The sequence below is a fragment of the Psammomys obesus genome, unplaced genomic scaffold (assembly GCF_907164565.1).
Source record: "Psammomys obesus unplaced genomic scaffold, mPsaObe1.curated_primary_1811, whole genome shotgun sequence".
In the NCBI taxonomy this organism is placed as follows: domain Eukaryota; kingdom Metazoa; phylum Chordata; class Mammalia; order Rodentia; family Muridae; genus Psammomys; species Psammomys obesus.
The window spans coordinates 31,017,030-31,022,347 of record NW_026587216.1 but is presented as its reverse complement, the minus strand read 5'-3'; positions in this window follow the sequence as shown (position 1 = coordinate 31,022,347).

Genomic DNA, 5,318 nt, shown 5'->3' with positions numbered 1-5,318 from the left:
GGTTAGGGGTATAAGCTAAAGCAGGAAGTATGAAAAAGGAAGTCAGAACCAAAACTGGGTAAGACAAGAACACCAACCACAGAAGGCACATGAGTTTGCTCAGTCCTTGGCTACAGGAACAGTGTGATCAGCATTTGCTAAACGTCACTAAGTCATGACTTCGTCATTCTCATCATTGATGACTGCAGAAGAGACCTGTCTGACCTGATTGCCTTTGAAAGTATGATTTCAGTCTGTTGTATGAAAATAGAAGCTGAAGCTTTCGCAGACTGTTGGCTTACGTAGTTTACCTGCAGGGTCATTTGTCATCTATTCTCGAAAATGAGTCATTTTCTTGATTTCTGTACCAGAAAACAGCAGATCCCCAGGACTGTTGCAGCTCCCCAGCGCACATGAGGGTTGCAACCCTCTGACAATGAAGAAAGATTTGGGCTCTGTTTAGCCATCATTAAAACAACAATTAAATACCCCCCCCCGAGAAAAGCAACAACAAAAAACAAAGAACACGTCTTTTCTCCTGACATCATCAATCATCATTGCCATTACTTACTGCAACACACAGTATAAGTCTAATAGCTTTGTTATTACCAGAGCCACAGCAAGCCATAGCTACAGTAGAGGTTACAGACCTTCAAAGAATTGGAAATTCACTCCATCCACCATCACGAATGAAATGCCAACTGATAGACTACAAAGAATCTTCGCATGTTGAATTTCTTTCAGCAAACCACAGCCAAATAGCTTGGATATTTTTAGAACTCAATATAACCAAATCTAGGAACTCCACAAGGAGAGCAACAGAAGCCAACTTCTCAGGACAGGGGTCTTTCCTGAGACTGATACTCCAACCAAAGACTATGCATGGAGATAACCTAAGACCCCTGCACAGATGTAGCCCATGGCAGTTCAGTATCCAAGTGGGTTCTATTGTAATAGGAACAGGGACTGTCTCTGACATGAACTGATTGGCCTGCTCTCTAATTACCTCCCCCTGAGGCAGAAGCAGCATTACCAGGCCACAGAAGAAGACAATGCAGCCACTCATGATGAGACCTAATTGACTAGGATCAGAAGGAAGGAAAAGAAGTCCTCCCCTATCAGTGGACTTGGGAGGGGCATGCATGCAGAGGGTGGAAGAAGGAAGGGAGTGGGGCAGGAGGAGAGAGGGAACCACAGAGGGGATACAAAGTGAATAAAGTGTAATTAATAAAGAATTTAAAAAAGAATTTTATTGTAGTTCCAATATAATTTATTTATATTTTAGAGCCTTTTTCTGCAACATCAATGATATGATACCTAAATTAACCATATATCCAAGTATATGAATTTATGGCTGGTTCTATGTAGTTTCCATGCATATATGATGATATGTATGAATATATAATTTGTACATAATATACATATATGGGTTTATATGTATACACACATATTGGGGGAGAGAGAGATAGAGGAAGCATGTAATGTACATGTACATATACATTTTATTTTTGTGGTATGATTTCTCTGTAGCTCTAACTGCCCTGGAAGTTACTATGTAGATCAAATTGGTCTCAAACTCACAGAGATTCATCTGCCCCTATCTCATGTGTCCTGGTATTAAGGATGTTCATTACCATGCCTGTGACATTCACATTTTAAACGTACTTTTCAAAATTATCTTTTATGATGAGGCACAGAATACTGGGTTTTATTGTCCTATTTTCACATTGAAAGGAGACTTCTGCTCGTCCCGTGTCTCACACCAAATAATTCTCCTTTTGCATTCATATTTTATGAGCGAGAAATTCTATTATATTTTGTCCATTTGGTCTTTCTTAAGCCTCCAGTTCCTTGTGTTGTTTCCCTTGTATTCATCTTTTGTCCTCTTCCTTCCCCAAACAGTCATTATTCTACTTTCTCACTGTGTGTGTATGTGTGCGTAGGTGAATATGTGTGTATGCACCTATATTCACATGTGTGTATGCATAGGTGCACATGAGCATGTGTGTACATATGAGAGCTCATGTGTGTGCATGTTTGAGTAGGTGTAAATCAGCCCCCACATGAGACCAACATGCAATATTTGATTTCTGAATCTAGCAGTTTCATTGCTGAGCTTCAATTTCATCCATTTTGCAGTAGATGCCATTTCATTCTTTTTGGCTAAATAAAGTTCCATTGTGTATATCTACTCTTAGACTATGGGATTTGGGTCAGGGAGTGAGGAGGTGAGCCCCACAACAGTCATAGTGGAATGGAAGAGGCGGTTTGATCTGTGTTGTGGCGTCTACTGATTCAGACTCTGGCAGGAAGGTAACCTTTTAATTCAGCTCCTCCTTCTTGATCTTCTTAGAAGTGAAAATGTTTGGGGAGCCTTAAGAATGGATATAATCAGGGAAGCCGGATAATCACACCTTTGTAGAGCTAAAACTGCCCTTAGCCCCAGATAGGCTAGACATGGTTTCTCAGAAATTCTCATTGGAAGAATCCCTAGTTCTAACTCAAGGGGATAGAACTGCCTTGTCCTGGGAACACTGGGTCCTCACATTCTTATATGGATTGCCTTGGTAGAGAGCTAGATCTGCTCCTTCCAGTGTAGCAGCTCCTGGGATAGCATCAATTTACAGGGAAATGTGAACACCTTTCCTCTTACCTTTGTTGAGAGGCGTTTTGATCATTATCTCAGAACTATGGAGAAGTGTTCTATGGTTTTCTGTCCTGCCTGGAAACACTAACCAGCAGCACCAGTTCCCAACTGTAGTAGAAGATTGTGTTTTATTATCTTGTGCACATCGTTGTGTGAGTTGAAAATGCACTGAAGCAAGCTGGGAAGAAACCCAGTTAGATATGACTGGGATTTGGTGATAAAAATGCAGCTTCTTTGAAGATGGAGAGAGTTTTTGTACAAGTCTGAAAGAGTCAACTTAAAAGCAAAACAGACATTAGCTGTTTACTGAGTCATCTGTTCAGTCCAGTTCTCTAGTCTGGGCAAAGGAAATTAAAAAAAAAATCCCATGCATTCTCAGCCATCATTCTAAGAGTTCATTTCATCTGTTCAAGAACAAGGTATTAGGATTCAGTTTCAATCTTGTACCAAGGTGAAACTATGCATGACAGGCTTCCATTCAGTCACTACAAGAAATGGCTCTCCTGAGAGACCATGGAATTTACTCTTTGAAAATGGCCCTCTTCATCTCAGTGGCCTTTTCTGTTTGTGCTGAACTGACAGCATTGAACTATTTTTTTTCTCGTTACCTGATATAAAGCTTCTCCAGAATTTACAATTTTTAACATTTAAATTCTTTGAAAACTATACATTGTCCTCCTCTGTGGCCTGGTAAGGCTGCTCCCCCCTCAGGGGAGGATGGTCAAAGAGCCCACCACTGAGTTCATGTCAGACAGTCCATGTTCCTTTTACTAGGGAACCCGCTTAGATACTGAGCTGCCATGAGCTAAATTTGAGCAGGGATTCTAGGTTATCTCCATGCATGGTCCTTGGTTGGAGTATCAGTCTCAGAAAAAAACCCCTGTGCCAGATTTTTTGGTTCTGTTGCTCCCCTTGTGGGGACCCTGTCACCTCCAGGTCTTACTAGCTCCCCCTTCTTTTAAGATTCCCTGCACTCTGCCAGAAGCAGAAAGACACACACGGTATATACTCACTTATAAGTAGATACTAGACATATAATGTAGGATAAACATACTAAAATCTGAACACCTAATGAAGCTAAGCAAGAAGGAGGGCCCTGGGTAAGATGATCAATCCTCACTCAGAAAGACAAATGGGATGGATATTGAAAGAAAGAGAAAACAGGGAACAGGACAGGGGCCTCCCACAGAGGGCCTCTGAAAGACTCTACCCAGTAGTGTATCAAAGCAGATGCTGAGACTCATAACCTTTGATTTTTAAAATTAAAGAAAATGTAAAGCCCTTCCTTTAAAAAAATAATAAACGAAGCAACACTTGAAATGGCTTAAATGATTTTACTTGATTATTAGCAGAGAGCAGCAAATCTCACCCAGGTGTAGAACTTCCTTGGGAAGTCTGAGGCTTGAGTTCCTTCAGCACTATCCACCCAAAGCCATAGAAATAAATTAAACAACTCACAATATTGGAGTTTAAATACCCTGTTTGTTTGTTTGTTTGTTTGTTCATTTGTTTGTTTTTCAAGGCGGGTTTCTCTGTGTAGCCTTGTTTGTCCTGGACTTCCTTTGTAGACCAGGCTGGCCTTGAACTCATAGAGATCTGCCTGCCACTGCCTCCCTGAGTGCTGGGGTTACAGGAATACACCACCACACCTGGCTCAAATTCCCTTTTCTACCCACCCTAACTCTGTATTTTTTTCTTATCCCACCACATGATGTCACAACTATTTTCCTTTCTTCTGACACTGTGCAATGTTCTCAAAAGCCTTTCGGCTATAATAAAAGTGCGAATTCATTATTTGTGATGTGACTTCCTGTTTTAGAATCTTGTGCTGAGAAATTGCAGAAGCTACTTTCTTACCATTTTGACATCAAATCAAGCTACTTTCAGAATTAGCTGATGTTACAGCAATAGGTTTTGCATAATACCGTAAGACATCACAGGAGCAATTACACAGCATTCGCAAGTCCTTATTATGAACCTGATTATTTCAGGAAACTGTAATTGGCACATTTGTTTGTGCCATAAATCAAATCAAAATTTTATAGATAGAATTTACTTCGTGTAAAGGACTAAACATTCTTTGAATATGAATTAGAAAATGACTCACTGTTCATTTTAGAAATAAAAAATTAGACAAGCGGCATATTTCTTAAGACAAGAGAAAGGAAATGTCAAGGAACCATGACACTCAATTAAATATAACTTCCCTCAAATAAAACACTTGCACAGTCAACAGATGTGAGTTTACTTGGAGATTTATCCACCATCTGGGCTTGTCATATCCAGCTGCAGGCTTCACATTAAATTTTGTTTTAAAGCATTGAGTGATTGTAAATACAGTAGATTTTATGTACAGATGTAAATAGATTTAGGTTTACTCATGAGTTTCTCTCAAATAAATTGTGCTTGTGTTTGTAAACTAGTGAAATTTTAATTTCCTCTATAACAGACTAATTTCATTGCTGTAATATTTCACAATGATGTGCTGTTTGTGTTTAACTTATAAATGACTTCTGAGTATCAGAAGAAGTAGAATTTCAGCAACTTCTCTAATGAACCAATTAACTTGCAATGTGTCCTCAGGAAGCTGGTGCTAATTTTAATAGGATACTCTTAAGCCCATTTCCTTTTCTCCGTTTCTTTCTTTCTTTCTTTCTTTCTTTCTTTCTTTCTTTCTTTCTTTCTTTCTTTC